This window comes from Dasypus novemcinctus, chromosome 17, assembly GCF_030445035.2.
Source record: "Dasypus novemcinctus isolate mDasNov1 chromosome 17, mDasNov1.1.hap2, whole genome shotgun sequence".
NCBI classification, from domain to species: Eukaryota; Metazoa; Chordata; class Mammalia; order Cingulata; family Dasypodidae; genus Dasypus; species Dasypus novemcinctus.
In genome coordinates this window covers 27,609,895-27,636,035 of record NC_080689.1, presented here as the reverse complement: position 1 = coordinate 27,636,035, position 26,141 = coordinate 27,609,895, and the positions used below count along the sequence as shown (strand labels likewise).

General features: G+C 36.4%; 1 pseudogene; it reads right to left on the bottom strand.

Moving 5' to 3' along the window:
* Positions 1-23,377: 23,377 nt before the first annotated feature.
* Positions 23,378-25,073, bottom strand: LOC101438455 (small ribosomal subunit protein uS5 pseudogene; annotated as a pseudogene).
* Positions 25,074-26,141: the final 1,068 nt, after the last annotated feature.

Below are 26,141 nucleotides of genomic sequence, written 5' to 3'. Positions count from 1 at the left end.
TTCCTTGAAGTAAAATTCTGGTAAAATGATATGATTATTTTAAGAGTTTTTAAATATATTGTCAAATAGACCTTCTAAAAGATTGTACCAGATTACATTCCTTTGAAATATCTTCCACACACCAATTTGTTTTATCAAATTTTTTTTTACCTTTGTTATTTTGGTAGGTGTAAATTAGTATCTCTTTGCTTAAAAATGAATGTGGATGAATTCTAGTGTATAGAACATTTATTTATATATATTTTTTACTTCATATGAATTTCATCTTTTGTTTAACTTGTCCAAGACCTTTGCTCATTTTTCTATTAAAATATATCTTTTTTTATGTTAACTGGAAAAATCTTATGTTTTAAGGAAATCAATCCCTTATCATGTATGTAGCAAATATCATCCTCAAATTTTCAATTTCAATTTAATTCCACTTAGAGCATTTTCCTTTGGATTCCAATTCAGTCTGGTTTTAAGTCTGCCAGTAGTCTCCTCTTGTCTTTTTCTAGCACATTTTAACTTGCCTAAGATTTGTAGCTTTATTCTTATCAGAAATTGACTTTCTCCCTTCATCAGTTTAGTATTTGAAACAGTCTGTTTTTCATGTCTGAAAAGAGTGGATGGTGGCCAGACAATTGAATACCTAAATGGAAAAAAACAAAAACAAAAAAACCAGGTTCTTACCATATTCCTTACACACAGAGAGAAAGAGAGATTTCAGTGAATTCAAGATCTAACAATAAAAATAAAATAAAAGCATTAGAAAAAGTAATGAAAACAAATCACTACTTAAAAGCATAATAAGTTTTAAAATATAAAAATAGTATAGTACAATTTAAAAAAGAAAAGAAAAATAGTACAGTAGCTGAAATCAACCTAAATATAGCAGTAATCCCAATAAATGTGATAGTTTCAGTTCATTTATTAAGAGATTCTTAGATTAATTTTCAAAAATCCAAGTAAATGCCATTGTAAGTGATACCTAAAAGAAAATGATACTAAAGGTTGAAAATGAAGGAATGGGATCTATAAGAAGATGTTTAGCAAAAGAATTACAGCAATATTAATATCAGATCAATTAGAATTCACAACAAATAGCATTACATGGGAGAAAGAGATATTTCATATTTGCTAAAAGATACAGTCCACCAAAAAAGATAAGTGTGGATCTTTAAGCATCTAACAACATGTGAAATATGTAATGCAAATATTCAATGCAAAAACAAAGCAGTAATTCAAGGGGAAATTGACAACACATATTTGTTAAGAGGGTCTTCTTAAACTTCTTTCAAAAATGGAAAAAGAAAAAAGAAAAAAAGAAGAGTGCTGTTGGTACTGGAATGCACATATTGAGTCTTGGCATAAATAGAAATTTCTGAAACAAATGCCTTGAAGGTGGCATTTCTAAGGAATTGCTAAATGACTTGGGGAAAATCAGTATTACCCAACACATTTTATGAAGCCAACATTACTCTAATACCAAGGCTAAACAAAGATACTACAAGAAAAGAAAATTACAGACCAATCTTTCTAATGAACATAGATGCAAAAATTCTCAACAAAATGTTTTCAAATAGAATCCAATAGCATATAAAAATAATTATACATTATAATCAAGTGGGTTTTATTCCTGGTATTCAAGAGTGGTTCAGCACAAGAAAATCGATTAACATAAAACACCACATTAACAAATCAAAGGGAAAAAAGACACATGGTCATCTCAACTGATGCAGAAAGGCATTTGACAAAATCCAGCATTCTTTCTTGATAAAAGTGCTCCAAAAGATAGGAATAGAAGAAAACGCAACATAATAAAGGGCATATATGAAAATCCCACAACCAAACTCATACTCAGTGGGGAGAGGATGAAAGATCAGGAACAAGATAAGTATGCCCACTATCACCACAATTATTCAACATTATACTAGAAGTTATAGCTAGAGCAATTAGCACAAGAAAAATAAAATACAATAAAAGGCATCCAAACTGTAAAAGAGAAAGTAAAACTCCCACTATTCACAGATGGCATGATCCTATATTTAGAAAAAAATATGTACAACAAAGCTATTAGGGCTACTAAATGGATTGGAAGATTAAATATTGTGAGGTCATCAATTCTGCCCAAATTGATTTACGGATCCAATGCAATACCAACAGAAATTCCAACAGCCTACTTTACAGAAATAGAAAAGGCAATTACTGAATTTTTTTGAGAGTAAAGCCAGAGGACTCAAGCTGCCTCACCTTGAAGTGTATTATAAAGCCACAGAGGTCAAAACAGAATGGTATTGACATAAAGATTCACACACTGATCAATGGAATTGAATTGAGAGTTCAAAATGACCCTCACCACAATGGTCAACTAATTTTTTGTAAGCCCACCAAGTCCACTTTTCTGGGACAGAATAGTCTCTTCAACAAATGGTGCTGGGAGAACTGGATATCATAACCAAAAGAATGAAAGGGAACCCCTATCTCACTCTCTATGCAAGAATCAACTCAATATGGATCAAAGACCTAAACATAAAACCCAGGGCCATAAAACTCATAGAAGATAATGTAGGAAACATCTACAAGACCTTGTAGTAAGTGAGGGTCTATTAAACCTTATGCCCAAAGCACAAGCAACAAAAGAAAAAATAGATAAATGGAACCTCCTCAAAATTAAACACTTCTGCACCTCAAAGGACTTTGTGAAGAGGGTTAAAAGGTTACCTACTTAACGGGAGAAAATATTTGGAGATCACATATCCAACAAGGGTCTAATATCCATGATATATAAGGAGATCCTACAACTCAACAATAAAAAGACAAATGACCCCATTAAAAATGGTCAAAATACCTGAATAGACATTTTTCTAAAGAAGAAATACAAATGGCAAAAAAAATGCATGAAAAAATGTTCAACATCATTTAGTAATTAGGGAAATGAAAATCAAAACTGTGATGAGATACCATTTCATACCTACTAGAATAGCCACTATTAACAAAACAGAAAACTACAAGTGTTGGAGATGATGTAGAGAGATAGGAACGCATATTCACTGTTGGTGGGAATGTAGAATGGTACAGTCATTGTGGAAGTCTGTTGGACAGTTCCTAAAAAAGTTTGCTGTAGATCCACCATGAATCCTGGCAATTCCGATACTTGGTATATACCCAGAAGAACTGAGAGCAGCGACATGAACAGAAATCTGCACACTGATGTTCATAGCAGCATTATTCACAATTGCAAAAAGATGGAAACAACCAGGTGTCCATCAACTGACAAATGGATAAACACACTGTAGTATATACACATGATGGAATATTATTTAGCTGTAAGAAGAAATGAAGTAGTAAAGTATATGACAACGTGGATGAACCTGGAGGAATTATTCTGAGTGAAGCAAGTCAGGCACAAAAGAACAGATATTATATGATTTCACTATTATAAACTAAATATAATAAGCAAACGCATGGAGTTAATTAGCTGGAATATAAGTCACCAGAGAAAGGAATGAGGTTAGAGAATGGAAAGCTGAGGTTTAATCTGTGCAGAATTGGGAAAAAGCTGTTTGTAAATATCTGGAAAATGAGCAGAAATGGTGAAAGCACATCACAGGATTTGTAAGTAGTAGCGTTAACATATGGATATGATAGTGGTTTGTTTTTTGTTGTTTTTCTTTCGTTCAGGAGTAATTAAAATGCTCTAGTATTGATTGAAGTGATGAACGTGCAACTCAGTGACTATACCAAATGCCATTGATTGTACACTTCACATAAATTATATGGTTTATGAACCAAAAAAAATAATGGGGTGCATTGAGGGAAAAATACACCAAATGTAAGATATTAACTATAGTTGGCAGTAATACTTTAAGGATGCTCTTTCATAATTTGTTAAAATATTTCACAACAATGCAAGGTATTTTTGATGGGGTGATGTATGGGAGCCTGGTATGATGTTATGCATATTTGTTTTGTAAGTTCACAACTTTTACTATATACTTATTGTTTATGTATGTTCGTGCATGAATGATAGACTTCAATAATTGTTTTTAAAATGAAAAAAAAAAAAACCAATGATTCCTGAGCTTCAATTTCTCATCCCTGGTCAGGTGAGGTGAGAGATGAATATAATTGTATTTAAAGAACATAAAGTGATGTTGTAGTTCTTACACATACTAGATAAATTAGCTAGCTAGTTAAATAGACCGTAGAGAGGTGATACTAGATAGATGATATAGATAAATGATGATGATAGATAGATAGATAGGTAGATAGCTAAAGTAAAGGAGACCAAATCCATATTATATATTAAATATATTCTAAAGCACCTATAAAGCAATCAAAGAACAATAAAAATGGATTAAACATATGAAAAGAAAATTCGCAGGAGAAAATTATACAAAAGGCAAATACCCGTATGAAAAGATCCCAAACTTATTAGTAATCAGAGAAATGCAGTTTCTAACAACAATTTGATATCATTTTTTCATCCATAAAATTGGCAACACCAGTGAGATGGATAATATCCTATCTTGGGAAAATTGTCAAAAACTCTCATATGAGTGTAAATTGGTACTGATTTTTTTGAAGGCTATTTGGCTGTATCCATTTATGTTTTAAATGTACAACTATCATCCACCAGTGTTTTTCCTAGAAAAATCCTTGCACCTGTGCACAAAAACAGTCCAAGAAAAAGTTTCCAGCATTATTTTTAAATTTTCCAAATTTTTCATTTTACAAGCAAAGCCTCAATTAATGTCTTTGTACCTATTTTGTGCATAGGTAAGCATATCTCTACAGAGAAGTGAATTCTCTGAGTCAAAGACTACATACATTAAAAGTTTATATCTATGGACAAATTGCAGACCAGAAGGGTTTTACTAATGTGTTCCCCCATCAATAGGGTTTGAGAAAACCTATTTTACCAGCAATATGTATCATTAACTTCTACCAAACAGTAGGTGAGAGGACAATATCTCGGTTAAACGATTTTTATTTCCCAATCATTAGTGAAGTATAAAAGTTTTAAATTTTTATGTCATGAAAATTCTAAACCTTCTCTCTTGTGGCTTCTGAGTTTTAGAAATTTTTCCTAACATTAATTTTAAATATTGAAAAATTAGAAATAATCCACTAAGAAATTAGGGAAATAGTTAAATAAATTCTATTACGTCCATACTTTTGATAGCATGCAATTATCTGTTTATATAATAGTTGTAAGTAGACTGAATAGGCAAGTGGTAATAAGGACTTCGACAAAGATTACCAGCTTGGATACAGGTGGTAAAAAGGAGACAGATCTTAGATATACTCTGAAGCTAGTGCCAATAGTATTTAATACTGGATTGGATATCAGATTTGAGGGAAAGAGGACACTATGGATTTTGGCCTGAAGAAAAGGAAGATTGGCAATAGCATTTCCTGAGATGGTGGGAGAAGGTTGGGACATTCAGGAACAAAGGGTTTTTTGGTTATGTTAAGGCTGCAATGTCTAGTTCACATCTATAATTGCACATGCTAGAAATAGTAGGATCACGTAATTCATTTTAACTCACTGTCTCAAGCCTTGAGGTTAAACCAATAAGTTTTTAAAAAAGGATTCAATAACTTTAATAGGCTAGCTTTAAAATGTCTTTTAACATTAAAAAAAATGAACACAATATATGTAAATATGATCTTTTAGCCAAATTTGCATTTTAATATTGTGGCCTATTATACAATGCTACCACCTGCGTAAAATGAGTCAATCATAAGTTTAATGAGACTCCAGTACAGCAAAACAATTTATTATATAAAATATAATTATCACATTTGGTGATCATCAAAACTGCAAGCTGAATAAAATGAGAACTTCCATCTGTTACAGTTTGGAGCAATTCGTATAACTTTTGCCCCTACATGAAGGAAACATTAAAGAGTAAAGAGTTATATGAACTGCTCCAAGTGGTTGCATAGAATGATAGTTCCCATTTGGCAGTGACAGTTTGTTACTCATTTTTGTATCACCCACAGAGTTTTGTCTGTAGTAGGCGTCCAATTAACGTTTGTGGAGTTTAATCAAAATCTATTCAGCTGTAAAGAAAAATGTCACAGTCATTAGTCAATACACTTGTACAAGCATTCATTATGAATGTTCATAAGAAAAGCTTAGCCTCTGACAATTATCTACAACATAGACTGCAACTGGGAAAGTAGGTGAAAAGGACTAACTTCAATAAAAACACTTGTACTTTACTATTAAAGAGAGATCAGTTGTCACCTTCAGGCTTGAGAGGGACTTAGAATGAAGGGTAAATTAAAATTCGTGTGTTTAATAACTTACAATAAATACAGCTATTTAACTGAAACATACAAGTAAATACCTACAAATGAGGAAGAGATAGCAGGATCACCAACTACAAAGTAAATAATCTAAAAATGTATTAACTGCCAGTGGCATTCTTCTCTCACAGCAAAGTGTCATAACTGATGTGCACAATGATGAGAGAAGATTCGATTCCACAAATACATTAATAGGTAACATGTAATTAGATGCTACATAGGATGCAAAAGTAAGGTTAGCAAAAGCATAGCAGATTCATGAGAGATGTTGATGGCAGTGTCGATTGGACTCGTATTATGAAAGACATAAGATGAAAAAATGTTGAAACTTATTAACGGCAGACTTTTGAGAATTGTAGAAGGATTTTGAACAGGGAAATAACATGATAGGAATTTTTGTAGTGAAAAGGTTTAGCCCAGCAATTTCGTGTAGATCTCACAACTCAAAGCATGGTCCTAGGGCAAGCAGCACCGGCATCAGCTGGGAGCCTGTAGGAAAGCAAACCCCCAGGCTCCATCCCAGAGCTGCTGAATCAGAACCTGCATGTCAACAAGGGCCCCAGATAAAATGTAGCACATTAAAGTCTGATATGAACAAATATAGCATAACCTGGGTGGTAAAGATACTGGAAAAGGAAGACCAATTAAGAACTGATTGCAGCCATACAATCAAGAGGTCGTCTAAATAGAGCAGCACTTCTGCCGTGCCCACCTGTGACTGTATGTTCCCTGGAGGAGAACAGGATCCACCTAAGGCAGTAGCCCTCTGTGAAAGCAGAATACTTACATAGGACTTGGGCCCTTTCATCTCGAAGTGCAGGACTTCCTTCCACTCAATGCCATCATCTCCTTTTCCCCAGGGGCTGAGGTCCCAGCTTTCCCTTGAACAAAATTTCCGAAGGTTCTCAGTCCTGTTGTTTGTAACATAACTAAATCCTCAATCTGCAGCTAGGAAAGTGGTTCTAAGAAACATTGAAAAGTAGTTTTGATAAGTCACCACCTTGGTCACTACACTAACCCTGAAGTCAGGACCTCTTAGAAGTCAAATTTTCTTAAGGATGTTATTTTGTTTAAAGCACTCTGATGCCTTTTGAACTACTTTCTTCATTAAATAGAATATGTATAGATATATACATTAGCAAATAACTTTTTTATTGAAAAGTTATTTTTATATCAATAGATACAAATAAATCTGCTTTAGTCAGCTATTGTACTTCCCCCTTATTTTTGTCGATTCCTCAATCTTGAGGGATTTGGGATGATGTCCACTCTGACTGCTTCAGCCTGAGAAAGGATGTAAATTTTATGGGGTAGAGGAATGGAATTAGTTTGCTTGCAGTTGCAGATACTCCTTGCTTTTGGGATTGGACTGGTCCATCATCATTTTGTTAGTTGTCCAGGGCAAACCCAAAGAAATGGAAAGTAGGGGTTGGCTGCTTATCTGCTAGGTTTTAGGCCTCAATGGGCATAAGAACAATCTAAAGGCTTTAAGTCTCTGAGAAATATACTTTACAGGTAGATTGAAAATTATAGGTTAAATAAAAGAAGTAGAAGAATCATGATTGGGGATTATAAATGAGTATAACTATGTTATGTTGTTATATTGGGGAAATAGCTTTTTGTTTATTCCCAGATAGAGCCTACATAATGGCAATTTTAATGATCGTTGCTCCCAACTTCCCCAACCCCTAACCAAGAAGTTTAGAGCCAAAATTTATGCCAAATCAAAAGAATGTTGTTAATTCTTTTTTTTTTTCATTCATTTTTTAAAAAATATTACATTCAAAAAATATGAGGTCCCCATTCACCCCGTTAATTCTTAATATTAGTATGTTTGCACTTTCCTCTTTCTTGGCATTGTTTTTTATTCCTGTTTTATTTGTACAGAAAATATAACTGTCATTACATTTGTATGGAAAGGACATCCTTATTTCTTTTCTCTCAATAACTTAGAAAGTGAAGGCAAATCTCCTTTTTGTTATAAAGTATTGTGTTTTACAAATTTACTAGTTTATTTTGTTCATTTAAATGTGTTGTGAGTATATGTCACCTTGTAGGATTTTTCTCTTGAAACTTGGAATTTAGAAAGTTCATTGGGATATAGCTAGCTGTGGCTCTTTTCACTTATCTTGCCTGCCCATTAGTGAACCCTCTTAACCTGAAAACCAAAACCCTCTTCAGCTCAGATAATTTTTCTTCTATCTTTGATTATTGCTTCTCCTCTGTCTGATCTATTCTCTCATGAGCTAGTTTTTTCTTGGTGATCAGCTTTATCCAAATTGCCTGGAACTTTCCCAGTTTTAGCACAAACTGGGATGATTGGTTACCCTACACTTAGTTAAACTAGTGTGATGTTGAGGACAGTGGTTTTCAAACTATTTGTAGTGACAAAGGAGTTTTTAAAATTTCTACTCCATTATGAACTGATATTTTTTAAAAGATAATAAAAATGAAAGCAATACAAGTAAAATAAAAATGACATACAAAATAAAGCCTGATTTTAAAAGTTATTTTTAGATTGAACAGATATTATATTACTGTGTCAAATTGCTCTGAAAGTTTCTAAATGGTTACTCTCAGCTTCTGCAGCTAACTTGTACCATCTGGAGTCAGCTTGTGGACCACACTTTGAATAGCCGTGCTCTAGGATTTCTCTGGTCTGTACTGATAATTTCTTCCATATCCCCACCCCACCTGCATTCCCTCCAGCCTGGGCTAAATGCCTCTCTTTGGTGGTCAGATACCACATTACATCAAGCTATGTACTTCCTGAAAGGCAGGAATGGAATTTTATTTTTCACACAGCCAGGCAAGGAGTTTGGTAGGCTCTACTCATTGATTCTTTACTGGATGTTAAGGCCTGAAGCAGGGAAGGACTGTGGTTGTTTGGGACCTCTGCCAAGGTATCTTTGGGATGATCCATGGGCTGAGCCCACTTCTGGAAGTTCAGCCCTTCTGGGTGACACTTACCTTCTCTTTATCAGAGCACTCTCTTCAGATGGAGAGAGAGAGAAATGGGTAAGCCAACATCAAGTTTCAGGCACCCAGTCTCACAGAATTCATTTAACCAAGCCCTGGGAACATACCTGCCCCTCCCAGACCCTCTTCTCTCTCTCCTATTAGTGTCCCTTTCCCATGTATGAATCAATTCATACAAGGTTTGGTTCTTTTTTCATACTTTCTCTAAGCTAAATAGAATATTTTACCAAGGAATGTATTTCATAAGCTCCCAGGCCAAGTAGGTATACACTATCCTGTCTCCCAAATGCAAAACTGTTGCTTACCTTTGCATATGCAGTTCCCTCTGCTAGGTGGGTTCCCCCACTGATTCCACTGTTCCCATTTGACAAGCTCCTATTCATCCTTCATTATCTCTTGGTTGACCTCCAAGCTCCCGTCCCTATGGAGTTAGGTAAGCCTTCTCTGTGCTCTCATCCTGGTCAAGCAAGACTGTGTCCTCCCACCGGGAGATGGCCCACTAAAGAGTTTCTCCAAGTTCCTAGAATAAGTTTCATACTGCAGAATATAATCTATATCATTACATGTAACTAGAGTATATACTAGTGGAAAGTAAAAAGAGGAAGAAAAGAGAAAAGAACAACCAGCTTTCAACAGCTTAGCAATTTTTCCATATTCCTATCTGTCCATTTTCTCATTTACAAGAGGGTTGGTGAGATAGCTTTTAGTATTCTATGATTAACCTATAACATTAATCATAATGACTGGTATTTACAAAGTTTTTAACATCTAGCTCAGATCTTTCATGCCTTATTAAAAAACAAAAATATTTCATTTTCAAAAAGTTCTCCTCTTATATTAGTTTCTCTTTTTGTACTTTAAAATAATTTCACACTCTGTCATGTCACAGGCAGCTGCTTAAATTGCAACATAAATCTTGCCAGAGAATGCAAAGTTATCAGCATAAATAGTTTCATTTTCTAAACCAGCATCTAACTGAATTGGGATATTAGGCACAGAGCTTTTAAAATACAACATGTATTCAGTGATCAACCCATTACTAGAGCTAGGAAATAAATAGGTTTTTCCAGTGTGAACTCCCAATTATTTTAACTCCAAGAGATGATAAAAATAAACTGACTTTTTAAACACATGCCTGAAATATTATGCTATGATATACCTATGATAATCTGTTCCTTTGTAAAACATAAAACAAACAAACAAATTAACTATTGTATACATGTCAGTAATACCAGTGTATTATTACTGACACACAACAAAGTACTGAAAAAATGGTGTTTGTTGATCAAAACCCACTGCCACAGTGGGGGTTCCAGGGAGCCATTCAGAAGGGGCCTCTTGAAGTCTCCCCCTCCTCTAAGTGCACTAACTATGTAAGTACAAAGAGCTCACTTACCAGTCGAGTGCAGCTTCAAGCTCAAGACCAAATGAAAATACAGCCTACATAAAACACATACACTTGCATGAACAGAGCTTGCTCTATATAAATTGGGACAGGAGCAAAACATACACACTACATAAAATTAATTTCATCTTTCTCTAGATCCCTATTTCCACTGACAGTGGAAAAAAAGATTAACAATTGTAGTCTAACAATTGTAGTCTCTTTTGGGTAGCACTCAGTGATTCCGGATTTCTAACCCCTTGCCATCCTTCTTTTGAAGCTGGCACCTGGGTACACGTGAGTTCATTCATGCTCTGGTGGGGAGACGGGCCTGTGATTCGCATGTATCCCTTGCAATCAGGCAGATCTGGATGATCACTGGCCATGGGGACTGGTGCTCACTGAGATGTAGCTGGCTCCACAGGTTCTTCTGAAGCCCTCACCACTAGAACTTCTTCCTTCTGAGTCCAGGCCTCTCTGAACCCCTGGTTCTCTCAGCATCTCTTTTTACCCCTGGAAGGGCTGGGAACTCGTGGCTGCTTTCTCCAAGTCTCTGACCCACTCACCTAGACTACCTTATTTTGAAACTACTGCCTATGTAGCACCATGTCATTCCAGTACTGAATCAAACTAAGGGGCTTACAGAGTGCCCCAGGCTATCCGCGTGTGGTAGGTAGAATAAGGAACCCCAAAGATTCAACCCTAACCCTAATCATCGATTAGTCCATGCCCTAATCCCTGGAACCTGTGAATATGTTATGTTGTGTACAAGGGGTAATTAAGGTTGCTAATCAGCCAAATTTGAGGGGGGTGGATATCCCAAATTATCCATGTGAGCCCAAATGTAACCACAGAGGTCCTTCACAATACAGGCATACTTCATTTTATTCCTTCACACTATTGAGCTTTGCAGATAGTGCATTTTATACAATGGAAAGTGTGTGGTGACCCTGAGATAAGCATGTTATTGGTGCCATTTTTCCATCAAGCTGTGCTCACTTTTGTGACTCAGGATCACATTTTCAGTAATTATCGCAATGTATCCAAAGTTTTCATTATTATTATATCTGTTGTGGTGATCTGTTATCTCTGATGCTACAGTTGTACTTGTTTTGGGGCACCATGATCCATGCCCATATAAGACGGTGAACTTAACTGATAAAGGCTGGGTGTTCTGACAGCTCCACTGGCTGGCAGTTCCCCTCTCTCCCTCTCCTTGGGCCTCCCTATTCCCTGAGACACAAAGAAATACTGAAATTAGGCCAATTAATAACTCCACAATGGTCTCTAAGTGTTCAAGGTAAAGGGAGAGTCACACGACTCTCACTTTAAATCAAAAGTTAGAAATGATTACACTTAGTGAGGAGGCATCTCAAAAGCTGAGATGGGTCACAGGCTAGGCCTCTTGCACAAGTCAGCTAAGTTGTGAATGCAAAGGAACAGTTCTTGAAGGGAATTAAAAGTGCTACTCCCATGAGCATTCAAATGATAAGATAGGAAAACAGCTTTCTGATATGGAGAAAGTTTGGGTGGTCTGGATAGAAGAGCAAATCGGTCATGGCCTTCCTTTAAAACAAAGCCTAACCCAGAGCAAGAGCCTAATTCTCTTCCATTCCATGAAGGCTGGAGAGGTGAGGAAAATGCAGAAGAAACATTTGAAGCTAGCAAATGTTGGTTCATGAGGTTTAAGGAAAGAAGCTCTCACCATAATATGAAAATTCAAGGTAATGCAGCAAGTGCTAATGTAGAAGCTGCATCAAGTTATCCTGAAGATCTAGCTAAGATAGTTATGAAGGTGGCTACACTAAACAAAATATTTTCAGTGTAGATGTAAGAGTCTTCTATTGGAAGAAGATGCCATTTAGGACTTTCATAGGGGGGAGAAGTTAATGCCTGACTTCAAAGGACAGGCTGACTCTCCTGTTAGGGACTAATACAGCTGGTGAATTTAAGTTGAAGCTGATGTTCATTTACCACTCTTAACTCCTGGCCCCTTAAAATTTATGCTAAATCTACTCAGCCTGTGCTCTATAACTGGAACAACAAAACCTGGATAACAGCACATCTGTTTACAACATGGTTTACTGAATAGTTTAAGTCCACTGTTTAAGTGCAGAAAACAAGTTTCTTTTCAAAATATCACTGCACATTGACAATTACACCTGGAGTACTTGTCTCTGATGGAGATATCATGAGATTAATGTTGTTCACATGCCTTCTAAGACAATATCCATCCTCTGGCCTGGATCAAGGAGTAATTTCAAACTTCAAGTCATATTATTTAAGAATTACATTTCTTAAGGCTATATTTGTCATGAATAGTGATTACTCTGGTGGATCTGGATGAAGTAAATTGAAATCCTTCTGGAAGGGATTCACCATTCTAGATGCCATTAAGAACCCTCATGTTTCATGGTAGGAAGTCAACATATTAACATTAACAGGAGTTTGGAAGAAGTTGATTCCAACCTTCATGGATGACTTTTAGGGGTTCAAGACTCCAGTGGAAAAAGTAACTGCAGATGTGATGGGAATAGGAAGAGAGCTAGAAATAGAAGTGGAGCCTGAAGATGTGATTGAATTGCTGCAATCTCATGATAAAACTTTAATGGATGAGAAGTTGTGTCTTAATGGATGAGCAAAGAAAGTGGTTTCTTGAGATGGAAGCTACTCCTGGTTGTTGAAACAACAATTAATGATTTATAGTACTATATAAAATTAGTTGATAAAACATAGGCAGGTTTTGCAAGGATTGACTCCAATTTTGAAGAAGTTTTACTGTGGTTAAAATGCTGTCAAACACCATCACATGGTACAGAGTAATCTTTTGTGAAAGGAAGAGTCAATTGATATGGCAGACTTCATTGTCTTATTTTAAGAAATTGCTACAGCCATCCCAACCTTAGGCAACCACCACCCTGATCAGGCAGCAGTTATCAACATCTAGGCAAGACCACCCACCAGCAAAATGATTACAACTCTCTGAAGGTTCAGATGATGGTTACCATCCTTTAACAACAAAGAATTTTTAAATAAAATGTTATTGAAGTATATCATTCATGTATGAACATACAGAAACAGTAAGTGTATAATGAAAGCTGTGAACTTACAGAACAAACATGCATATCATCATACAGGTCTCCTGTACATCACACCACCACTACCTTGCATTGTTGTGAAACATTTGTTACAAACTATGAAAGAGCATCATCAAAAAATTACTAACTATAGCCCAATCTTACATTTGGTATATTTTCCCCCAACCTACCCAATTAATAACACCCTGTATTAGTATTAAACATTGTTACAGTTCATGAGAGAATGTTTTCATATTTGTCCTGTTAACCATAGTCCATTTTCCACCATTGGATTCCCTGTGCTATACAGCTCCATGTCTTGTACAATCTGTTCAAAGTGTACACTCAGTGGCTCTCATTTTCATCACAGAGTTGTGCCGTCATGATCTCACTCATTTTTAGAACATTTTCATTACTCTAAAAAGAAAAAATTCCATTCCCTCTTGGACCCTGTCTCTTAGAATTGAATATTTTCTTTGCCATTGCTGCAAAAAATATTATATTATTATTGTTAACTAACATTCATAAGTTATATTTGTTGTAATTTTCTCATGTATCACCATATTCTTAATACTTTATAAAAGAACATTTATATGTTTATACTATTAGCCACAGTGTTCATCTACAACAAAAAATCTGTTATACATACCCTAGATTATTTTCTAGTGTCCTTTCAATTGATATTATATCCACAGACTACCCCTTTCAGCTATAATCTTATGAATAAATCAGCAGTATTTGTTAACTCACACTAATGTGTTGCCTTTTCTTGACTTCTCAAATCTTTCTCTGATTTTGTATGGACTTTATTACAAAAATCCATGCTAATAGCATGGTTTGTAAGGACTTACTTGGTTTGAGAAATCTACTTCATTTTCAGAGACAAGTAGAAAAAATAGTAGAGAATATATCATAAGGAGTCAAAATAAGTTCACTATTTAATCAGATAATTGACAAATAACATTTAGGAAGTATGTGACAGAGGTACTGGACCTCACTAGGGCCTTTAGTCCCAAACTAAGTTCACCACAAGAACACACCAAAGCTCCTGAGCTCTGTAGGCAGGGAATTCTCAAGGAACAAAGGAATTGCAGAATGGGTAACTTGAATGGACCCTCTCACTGAGGACAAATAAATAATCTGCATAACAACAACAGCAAAAAACAGATGTACAAAATACTAAGTACTTACTAGGTCAAGAATAGAAGATCAGGTGAAGAAAGGTAAACCCAGCTATTCAAAGATGCATTTGCTCAAAATACATTTGCCTATGATGGAAAGGAAACTGTGTATTTTGGAGTCAGTCCTCTTGTGGCTGAGGAGACAGAAATCAAATCCCAGAACTTGCCAAAGGACTGGACTCTGACAAATTAACCCCCACTGTGTGGATTATATATCCCGAAAAAGCCATGTTCTAAATCTTAATTCCATTCCTGTGGCTGTGATTCCATTGTAAATGGGACATTTGAAGATCCTATTTTAGTTAAATTGTGGTAACTGAATCAGATGGGTCTTAATCCTAGTATTGGAGGCCTTATAAAAACCACAGGGAGGAGCTGGATGCCAGAAGTCAATAGAAACTGGAAAGAAAGAAGAAGTCATAACCATATGATGGGAAAGTCAAGGAACCCAGGATTGTCAGCCAGCCAGTAAGCTACAGACCCTGGGAGGAAGTGAGCCTTCTGGCCTCCTCTGAAACCGTGAGGCAATAATTTCCTGTTGTTTAGGCCAACCTATTGTGTTACGTGTGTCATAGAATCTAGGAAACTAAGACACCCACCTTCAGCTGGGATCATGAAAAGCATGCTCTCAGGATAGGGAATGAAAATAAGTCAGCCATGGCAGGGATTTGCCATCTAGCCTCCCTTCATCTGGTTGCTCAGGAACCTCAAGTTTTGAACCAAGATTAAGGAGGTTCTAGCACAACAGTCCTTCTAAACACTTAGCAGAATCAAATGAAAATTCTCTCTAAGGAAAGACATCATCATCCTAGGCATCAAAAGAATTCTCCAAATATCTCTTATATACAATATCCAGGTCAGACTTAAAGATAATCAAGCACACAAAATACCATAACCAAAAAACAATAAAAACAACAGGTAAAATAAAAAAACCTATAATTACATGATTTTTGAAGTCAGATCAATGCACAAGTATATGATTATACCAATTACCTCTGGTTATACACTTTAGATGTATGGTATACTTTAATATATATCAATAAAATTGATCCGTTTAAAAAATATATATAAACAACAGATAAAAGAAAAAGACCTACAATTACATGATGTCTTGAAGTCAGATCAGACACAGACTTCTAAAAAACAAACTATACTTATGTTTAAGTAAATCAAAGCAAGATTGAAAATATATGCAGGAAGCTAAAAACTATTTTTGGAAATAGCATGGAATGCTTAAAGAAAAATAAGTAAAAGGCTAGAAGTTAAAAAAAACACAATATTTAAAATGAAGAACTCAGTGAATGGGTTGCACAATATATTAGATACAGATAAAAATTAGTGAACTAGATGACAGATTTTAAAAAACTATCAAGGAAGTAGCACAGAAAATTCAGAAAATGAGGAAAGATATCTAAAGGATATGTTGATAAGATATAAAAATGTTTCATTGGAGTCCCAGAAGGAGAAAAAAGATAGAGAATGGGTCAAAAGCAAAATCTAGAAAAACAGAGTAGCTGAGAATGTTTAAAGACTAATGAAGTCATTAACCAACAGATTCAAGAAGCCAAATAAATTCCACGTAGGATACATAATATTTTTTTAAAAACCACACCTATACAGTCAAGACATAGAACATTCCATCCCCACCAGGATCCCTTATGTTGCCCTTTAGTAGCCTTACCAAAATCCCCACTACCTACACCCCCAAATCGTGGTAACCACTAATCCTTTTTCCATTTCTCTGATGTTGTCATCTCAAGGATGTCACACAAGCTGAATCATACAGTATGCAATCATTTGGGATGGACTTTTTTCATTTGGTGTAAGTCCTTATTGATTCATGCAAGTTTTAATAAGTATTAAAAGTTCCTTTCTTTTTCTTGCTGAGAAGTAGGCAATGGATGGATGTACCACAGTTTGCATAACAATTTGCCTGTTGAAGAATATCCGAGGTGTTTCTAGTTTTTGGCTATTGTCAATAAAACTCTATAAACAAAAAAAATTAAAAATTAAAAAAATAAAAACCACACCTAGATACAGCATATCAAAAAGGCAGACAACAAATACTAAGAAGAAATCTTAAAAAGCAGTCAGAGTAAAGAGGATCAAAATTTAGAAATACTCCTCAATAGCAACAAAGGAAGCCAGGAAACAATGGAATACCTTAAGTATATGAAGGGTAAAAACTACCAATCTAGTACCCAGTGAAAATATCTTTCAAAATGAATACAAAATGCTAACATTTTCAGATTTTTTTTTTCTAATTTCATGTGTCAACTTAGCTAGGTTATGATGCAGTTGTTTGGTCAAGCATGCACTGGCCTGATTATTGCGGTTAAGGGATATCATACATGGATTTGTTTCTCTAGTCAGTGGATTACATTTATTTGAGCTGACTGAAACTACAGTTAACAAAGAAGATTGCCCTCAAGATTGAGGGGAGTCTCTTTATTCAATCAATTTGAGGTCTCAAAAGCCAGAAATGAGGATTTCAGAAGTCAGAAAGAAGAATTTCTTCCTCTAATTCAGCCAGCCAGCTTTTCCTGGGAAATTCAATGTCACCTTCATCAGAGTTTCCAAGATGTGGCCTGTCTTACAGAGTTTGGATTTACCAGTCACAGTTGTATGAGACAATACCTAACTAAATTGGTTCCATTTCTCGGAAAAACCCAGACTAATGTGTATCAGGAGGCCCATGTTAAAGGAAATTCTAAAAGATATACTTCAGGGAAAAGAAAAACTAGGATAGAATCTCCAAAATGCAGCAAAGAATAAAGGATTCTAATGTGGCAAATTCGTGAATAAACATGAAATAACATTGGCCATATATGATAAAAATAATGTCTGGGTGATTTAAAATATTTAGAACAAAATTACATGTCAAGAATAGCATATAAGTTAGGAGGATAATAAATGGAGAGAAAATATTCCCAGGTTCTTGTATTTTCTGAAGATGGGTAAAAATCTTTATTAACATTAGACTTGGATAAAATTTTAATGCGTATCGTTGATAAGTTATAAATACATTTGTAATTTTTAGGGTAATCACTAAAGAATTGAAACAAAAGATACAATTTCCAAACTAGTAGATTTTTTTTAATGGAATCATAATTAAATCTAAAAGAAGGCAATAAAGGGGTAAAATGACACAAAGAATGGGTGGGGTGAACAGAACACACAAAATTAAATGGTAAATTTCAATCCAAAATCTTCAGTAGTTTCAGCAAATAGACAGAACCCCAGGATTAGAGCTTTCCACACCCAGTCACAAGGTGCTCAACAACCACAGGCCTCCCTCAGGTATGGGTGAAGGGAAGCTGTTCTGTAAATTTTGCAGCATGAAGGAGCAGAACAAAATGCATGCTTCCTTGAAGCAGCAGGGTCCCATGAGAAGAGAGAGGGAAAGGGTCTGGTCCGTACATTCTATTTCCTGTTCCCAAGTTTACCAGGCAAGTAATTCACTTCTTCATTCCAGAAAAGTATGCGTGAGGAGTCAGAGAGAGGTCAAGAGCGTTACACTAAATGATGGAGTTAGGAGAAGAGTGGTCCACACCTGGGAAAATATTTATTGTTCTACTCTGGACCATTGTGACATATTTGTTTGAGGAATGGGAAGAGAGTTAAAAAGTAAGGGAGTGAGTGTACATACAAGGCAAATCCCAAGAAAGCTATAAAATCTATACCAGGGTTAGGTAGGAGTAAGAGACTATCTCAGATATTTCCTGGAGTTATTGAGACAAATATAAAGAGCAGTAGGAAGACATAAAATGATTGGAAGAGATAAGGACTAACTGGCTAATACAAAATATCAGATGAAATATAGTACATTCAAGGCTATATATCTGTATTTACCGTCAGTGCCTTCAAAAGTATCAGTTGCACAAAAGCGCTTTTTAAAAGGGTACATTTTTCAGCTAAAATTGGAGAACAATTTCAATCAAAGGGCTCATATAGAGTTAGAGAAGATATCATCTCAACCTTCTAGCTTTAAAATTACCCTTAAGGCAGCACCTCACAAAGATAAAAATACATCCCATATTTAAAGTCTTCCAGAAAAATACTTTACATGCCATCCAGTAATTAATTTTTAGCACTTAACACAAACTCTATATCAACTAACAATCATTCAGAACCTTAACAGAGTTTCTTTAAAAGAAAAATTAAATTAATTTAACCTAAAGCATGTATCTATTGTTTTCTTCACAGAAAATAAGCTATGATGTGAACTCCATAGGCTGACAGTAAAATGCCCTTTTGAGCTCTCAAGCAAATCTCCCCACAAGAAGTCACCCAAAAGTAGGAAGTTTCATGAAAATGAAAAGAACAGAAAGAGCAATACTCTTCATCATTGTTGTTTGACAGATCTGGTGTAGAGGCAGGATTTACAAGGCTGAATGAATGGCTTGACTTAATGGAAATCAATGAAAGTAAAATTCAATTTAAACTTTTTATTAAAATAACATAAATTTTAAGATATGACTTTCCTGTCCCAGTAAATCATCAAGACTGGTAAGGATTACTAGAGGTAGAATCTCAGGTATGTGAATTATACCCACGAAAATAGAATACTGGTTCTTTGGGCCAACTAAGAAAAGAAAATCTAAGCAAAGTCTATACACTACAGGTACACTGAACTGTATTATAATATTCTATTCACTTCAATAGTCCCCAAAGATAGTGATTGGTATGGCCCAGTCAATTATACAGTATAACACATCAATTATTAAAACTACTGAAATATGGAAAGCAGCCATACTGTCTTTGTCAAACAGAGCAATACAGCTTGAGAAGTGACAATTTTCCAAAAAATATATGCTTGTAGCAGAACAGTGACCTAGCCCAGGCTGCTAGCTCCCTTCCTGAAACCAGTCCTAAAGAAGCAAAAACAGACTCCTCTCCCTGAATACTCATTGCAAGACAAAGTAGAAAATTCTTGTCGGGGAATATAAATTCGGAAGGGAAAATGGCATTTGAAGGGCACAAGTGCTGTAAATCAAAGACAAACAATAACATATACTGAACAAAGCTGAATTAATAGAAGAAACAGATTAAGAATTTAGAGTAAGCATGTACTGGTTACATGATCCTGAAACAAGAGTTTTAATAAAGAACCAAGTAGAAATGCCAGTATGATTATTGTGATATTAAATAAAGCATCCAAACTGTGGAATGGAAGGCAGCATGGACACATTAGAAGACTGACTTAGTGAACTGGAAAACCCGGTCATAGCATCATTCCAGGATTCAGGAATGAAAAAACAGATGGAATGTATGTGGAATGTTATGAACATATATAAGGGATATGAGAACAGAGTAACAGTATAAGAGTGTGTGAATATACATAAGGGATATGAAAGTAGAGTAATAGTATAATGGGGGCCGCAGAATAAGATAACAAAGTAAACTGAGGGATGTAAATATTTGAATAACTAATGACTGACAATTTCCCTGAATTAAAGATGAAACAACTCAGATTGAAAAGACTCATAAGTGCCAAATGGAAGAGAGAGAAAGAAAAGAAAATGCAGCATTTAGACATTAATTGGGAAAATTTAACAGTTTCAAAGTCTTAGAGAAAATTCTAAAAGCTTCAGATAGAGGGATTCAACTACAAAGAATAAAAGTCAGATTGACATCAGTCTTCTCAACAGAAAAATGTTTTTTAATTATTAACAAAAAATATTTTTAAATTATTGTAGTAAAAGAACATTGAGCCTAGGATTTTATGTCCAGTAAAGTTTTCATCTAAATATGAGATGGCAATGAAGATATTCTTTGTATACAAAGCTTCAGAAGGGTTGCCTCACAGAGGTCTGATGTGAAAATACTCTTGAAAGAAATAAACTAACAAAAATAAATAAAGTCAGATATATGGGAAATTAGAGTAAGCAAATAATTTAGATACAACCCCAGGTACTGGTGCTCCTGAGGGCTACAGAGACACACAGGTTTACGGTCATGGCAGTTGGCTCTGGAGTTCAGTGCCTTGTCAGTGGGCCCTACTTTGGAATTTGTGTTCCTGATAGTGATGGAGTTGGACTCAGATGTGATCTTTCCACACATGCCTCTTCTGTCACTTTTACTGAACCTGTGGTTGACACTGGGATTGGTGCATACACAGGAGACTTGAATCTCTGGGCTGGCCATGTGACAGCTGGGCCCTGAGCCTCAACACAGTTGCAACTCCTACTTTCCGGTTCATTGGACTTACCCAGGTCAGCTAACAGGTAGGTAAAGATGGTCAACCACAACACCAGAGAACTGAGAGTGCCTACAACTGCAAGCAGGAGAATTGCATCTGTCAGCCATGTGAGATCTAAGCCCCTTCTCAATACAGAGGTGGAGTGGAGATCACTATCCCAGGTTCCACAGGATGGAGGAATAAAATATGAATTAGAGTGGACTTACTGGTATTCTACTATAGAACAACTATGACTAGTAATGGAAAAAATTGTATCATTAATGTAGAGAAAGTAGTCATGGTAGTTGCTGAGGACAGGGAGAGAGGAGAACAGATTGATGTGGGGGCATCTTTGGATATGGAGTTGTCTTAAATGATATGGCAGGAACAGATGCTGGACATTATATATCCTGCCACAACCCAATGAATGCACTGGGGAAGAGTGTAATCTACAATGTAAACTGTTATCCATGCAGAGCAGCAGTGCTCCAAAATGTATTCACCAAATGCAATGAATGTGCCACAATGATGAAAGAGGTTGTTGATGTAGGAGAAGTGGAAGGGGTGGGATTTGGGGTATATGGGAATCTCTTATATTTCTTAATGATCACATTTTTTGTGATCTATGTATCTTCAAAAAAATACAATTAAAATAATTAATTACCTAAAAAAACCCACGGTATGGAATTATTTTTAGCAGCTGGAAAACTATGACACATCCTAATGGCAGTCATGAAGGATGATCAAGGCAGAAATGTTTTCATAATCAGTACCATAGAAAGCAAGATGTTACAGCTAAGATCCTCAGTGTTAGGAAATCAATTTTAAGAACAGAAGTGCAAAGGGTATTTTCTTATAACCATCATGCTGTAGGTCAAAGAGCCATGCCTCTTTCTGATCAGAGCTGAAGAGATACAGACACAGGTTTATCAAACTTCAGAGAAACAGGAAGCACTAAAATGTAGGGGATCCATTTCTTATACGGGCATCAGAAATAAATAAAAGGCACAGCCAGAAGAACTAGCAAAGCACAACATGACCTAAGGGTCTGCCTTAAGAGCAGAACTGGTATTCGGAATTTATAATTAATGATATTTGGGGGGAAAGTTTAACTGTGCATTTCTCTGGATAAACATTTTAATTTGAATAGTCACTCAAAGGATAACCATACACTGTATAAAGGAACTCTAAAAAGGGTGATGAAGGTACACTCATCATTTTAGGTGAAGTTTCTTAGAAGGTTTGAATCTCTTATGTGGACAATCTCTATTTGGGATGTTATTATTTACATAAATAGGATTGTCTGACTCCTGGCTGATATGGACTGTGCATCATGGATTTCAGGTAATCTGGGATCCTTTATGTAAAATGTGGGAATTTCCTATGTGATTGTTGTAAACCTTTACACCCATTTTTTTCCTAAGGTCTTTTTTTCTCTTATATTTATAAGTCCTCACAGACCATATTGATTTAAGGCTTATCAAGCCTCATCCATAATTATCACAATTGGCCTTTTAATTCAGACAATTATTTAGAAGCAGCTCTAAAATAAAATCTGAAAAATGAATATCTTGAATTGTATTGTTCTTGCCAAATATTGTACCTGTTGTATTAAACTGGTATTTAAGTAAATTATATTATCAACTCAAAAGGAAAAATAATTAGAACTAGTTCATTTAAACTCTGCCTATTGACCCATCTTCTCCTAAGTTATATAGAAAAAATATTTTCTTTCATTTTGAAATATTTTTATTGAATTAGGTAGGCCTAACCATGCATAACACATATGGCTGGGTTGATTTTACAAATCCCTGCAGCAACACCAAACAACTTGGAATTTCCTTCTGACACTTATTTGCTGAAAAATTTTTAAGTACTAAAAATGAATAATGTCACATCACAAAATCTCACTCCTAAAATGGCTGTACTAACGTAATCAAATAGAATAAACAGGAAAAAGCTAATAAAAACTGTTTCTAGTGGTGATTGCTATTTTAAACTTGTTCCTCAGGTTGTATCTTAGCTCATTCCTGTTTACACTTAGTCTAGGATAGGAGTGGGTGATTTGCCTCTGCCAGATGTTGAAGCCTGGGAAAAATAAACAATTGTCATTTTGTGCCATAAAACTTCAGTCCAGAAGGTCATCACAATAGCTAGGGAGAAAAAACAAGCATAGAACACACCAATTGGACTTTTTTTTTTCCTCCTCTTACTTTTTTGTTGTTGTTCATTCAAATGTTTATTATTGTTTTTCTCATGAGAACCTAGGTGGTGGTCACAGCGGGGCCTGGGTCCTCTGCACAGAGAACCTGGTATGCGTCTTCATGAGATGGTCGGTGAACTCCTGGTAGGGAGATTTGGTGAACAGAGTCTCCTTCCAGAGGTCAGGGGTGAAACAGCTGTAGGTCTTGGAGATGGTGTGGAAGGTGGCCTTGGCAAAGTTGCCCAGGACAGCTGTGCAGCCCTTGACCGAGGTGTAGCAGTTGTCAATCCCGGCCATCAGCAGCAGCTTCTTGGGCACAGGGGCCAAGGTAATGCCAGTGCCCCTGGGGAAAGAGATGAGGTGCACCAGCACAAGCCACAGCGTCCTGTCACCTTGCAAGGGACAGTGTGGGGCTTGCCGATCTTGTTCCTCCAGTAGCCCTACTGCCCAGGGAAGATGGAGAGCTTGGCCAGAATGATGGCCCCACGGATGGCAGTGACTACTTCCTTGGAGCATTTCACACCCAGGCCCACATGGCCATTGTAGTCCCCAATAGCAACACAGGCCTTGAACCTGGTCTGCTGGCCAGCACAGCTCTGCTTTTGCACAGACATGATTTTCAGAACCTCATCCTTGAGGGACGTCCCCAGAAAAAAGTCAATAATCTCTGACTCCTTGACGGGCATAAAAAAAAGTAAACCTCCAGGGACTTGGTCTTCTTGTCCTTAACCAAGGGGCCCAGGGAGTCATTCTTGGTCCTTGGCCTTGCCTCCGCAAGCTCCATGGTCATGGCCTCGGTCCAGAATTGTGCTGCCAGAGCCTCCACGGAAGCCGCCACAGCCTCCCATTCCAGGTCCCCCTTCCCCCAGGGCCTCTGGGGCCTGCTGCAGCACCAGCGTCAACCTACCAAAACGGGCTGAAAATACAGCCATAAGCCATCAACCAGCCAAAGACCATATGCTTGAAGGCCCCGACCTCCAGAGACTTATTTGTTCTGCATGATATTTTTTAATGAGAAAAAATCTTATAATTATCCATTGCCCCGAAGAGCATGAGACCAGCGCACACTGCTGAGTTTTGCTGAAGGTATCCCTTTTCACAGACAAACAGCTGATTTTCAATGTTTGTTCAATTCCCCATCCCCCCAAATGCAGTTTTAAAATGACTTTTCTTTAGAAAAATAAACCAAGATGTAGCTAATAAAAATTTCCCCCCACAGGGACTTTTAGGTGCAGCTGGTAATAATTAAATATCAATAATATTCAAGCCCAGAGCTATGGAGCTTTGGGTATTTCCTTAAATAACAAGTTCTCTACCATTGTCTCAAAAATAATTTTCAAAACCTATTTTAGTTTCCCAGCTGCTAAAACAAATACCACACAGTAGGTTGGCTTAAACAATGGGAATTTATCGACTCATGATTTTGAGGCAAGGAGAAGTCCAAATTCGAGGTGTCAGCAAAGCGATGCTTTCTCCCCAAACACTGTGATGTTCCGGGGCTGGCTGCTGGCAACCGTTGGTTTTTCTGTCACATGGCAGCACCTTCTCCTTTCTTTTCCAGGCTCTACTGACTTCCGGTTTCTTGCCCTTCCCGTGGCTTCTTTTTCCGTGTCCAATGTCCTTTGCCTATTAGGACTTCCGCCATATTGGATGAAGGCCCACCCTCATTCAGTTTGGGCTCATCTTCACTAATGACATCTTCAAAGGTCTGATTTGCAAATGGAGTTTGGGCCACAGGACAAGGGGTTGGGGCCTTTTGTGGGAACATGATTCAATCCCCAACAAAACCTTTTCAAATGGTTTCATCAATATTAATAACATGTACATGATTTTAGAAAAATATTTCAAGCCCTGAAAATTATAGAGACATTCCTATATTTGTCTTTCTCCTACCTCTTCGAATCCATGGTTGGTAGGGTTTCCTCAGGAACTCACAACACTGCTATTAAATCTACCAAAGCAAGCCAGAGAACCAAAAGTAACAAGACTGGCACCCCCATAGACAAAGAGAGGAATGCCGCTACTGTTCTTATCCCTCCCTGTTCCCAAACAAAGGAACACATTGCCAGTTACACTGTACTGCCATGTCAGCTTACTAAAATAAACCAAAAGCAAAAGGGAGTATGAATCCTTGTTAACCTATGGAAGAACTTCCTTTTGTTCTTGGAACTTGAAATTTATGAGCAGAAACCTTCTCAGTGTTGTTAACTGTCTTATTGCCAGTACCTAATGCAGACTTAGTATATGTTCAAAAAATACTGGTTGAATGAATGAATGAAATTTAGGAACACAGCCCTATGTGATAAAGTTGCCCATTACCTTATAATTGCATTCTCTTACTTTGCTTTTCACTCCCTTCATTCCAGGTCCACTGACCTCTTTGCAGATCCTTCAATAAGCCAAGCAAACTTCTTTACTCTTTTGCACAAGCTGATCCCTATGACTGAAAAACTTCTCCTTAAAATATCCCAATGGACCAGGCCCGCATTTTCCTTCAAGTCTTTGCTCAGAAGTCACCTTCTCAGTGAAATTCACCCTCACTACACTATTTAAATTAGCCACACGCACGCATGGAAACATACACACATTCAGCCCTCGCTAACCCCTTTATCCTGCTCCAGTATTTTCCAAAATATTTACCACCTTCTAACACACTATTTATTTATAATGTTTATGGTTTATCATTTCTCTCACCTCACTAATTTCATGAGGGTATGGATGTCTGTTTTATTTTCCTAGAGCAGTGCCAGGCCCAAAGTTGACACTCTATAAATATATGCTTTATGGGAAATATAATGGGCTTTTAAAATAACAGTTATTCATTTTGGCAGACAGT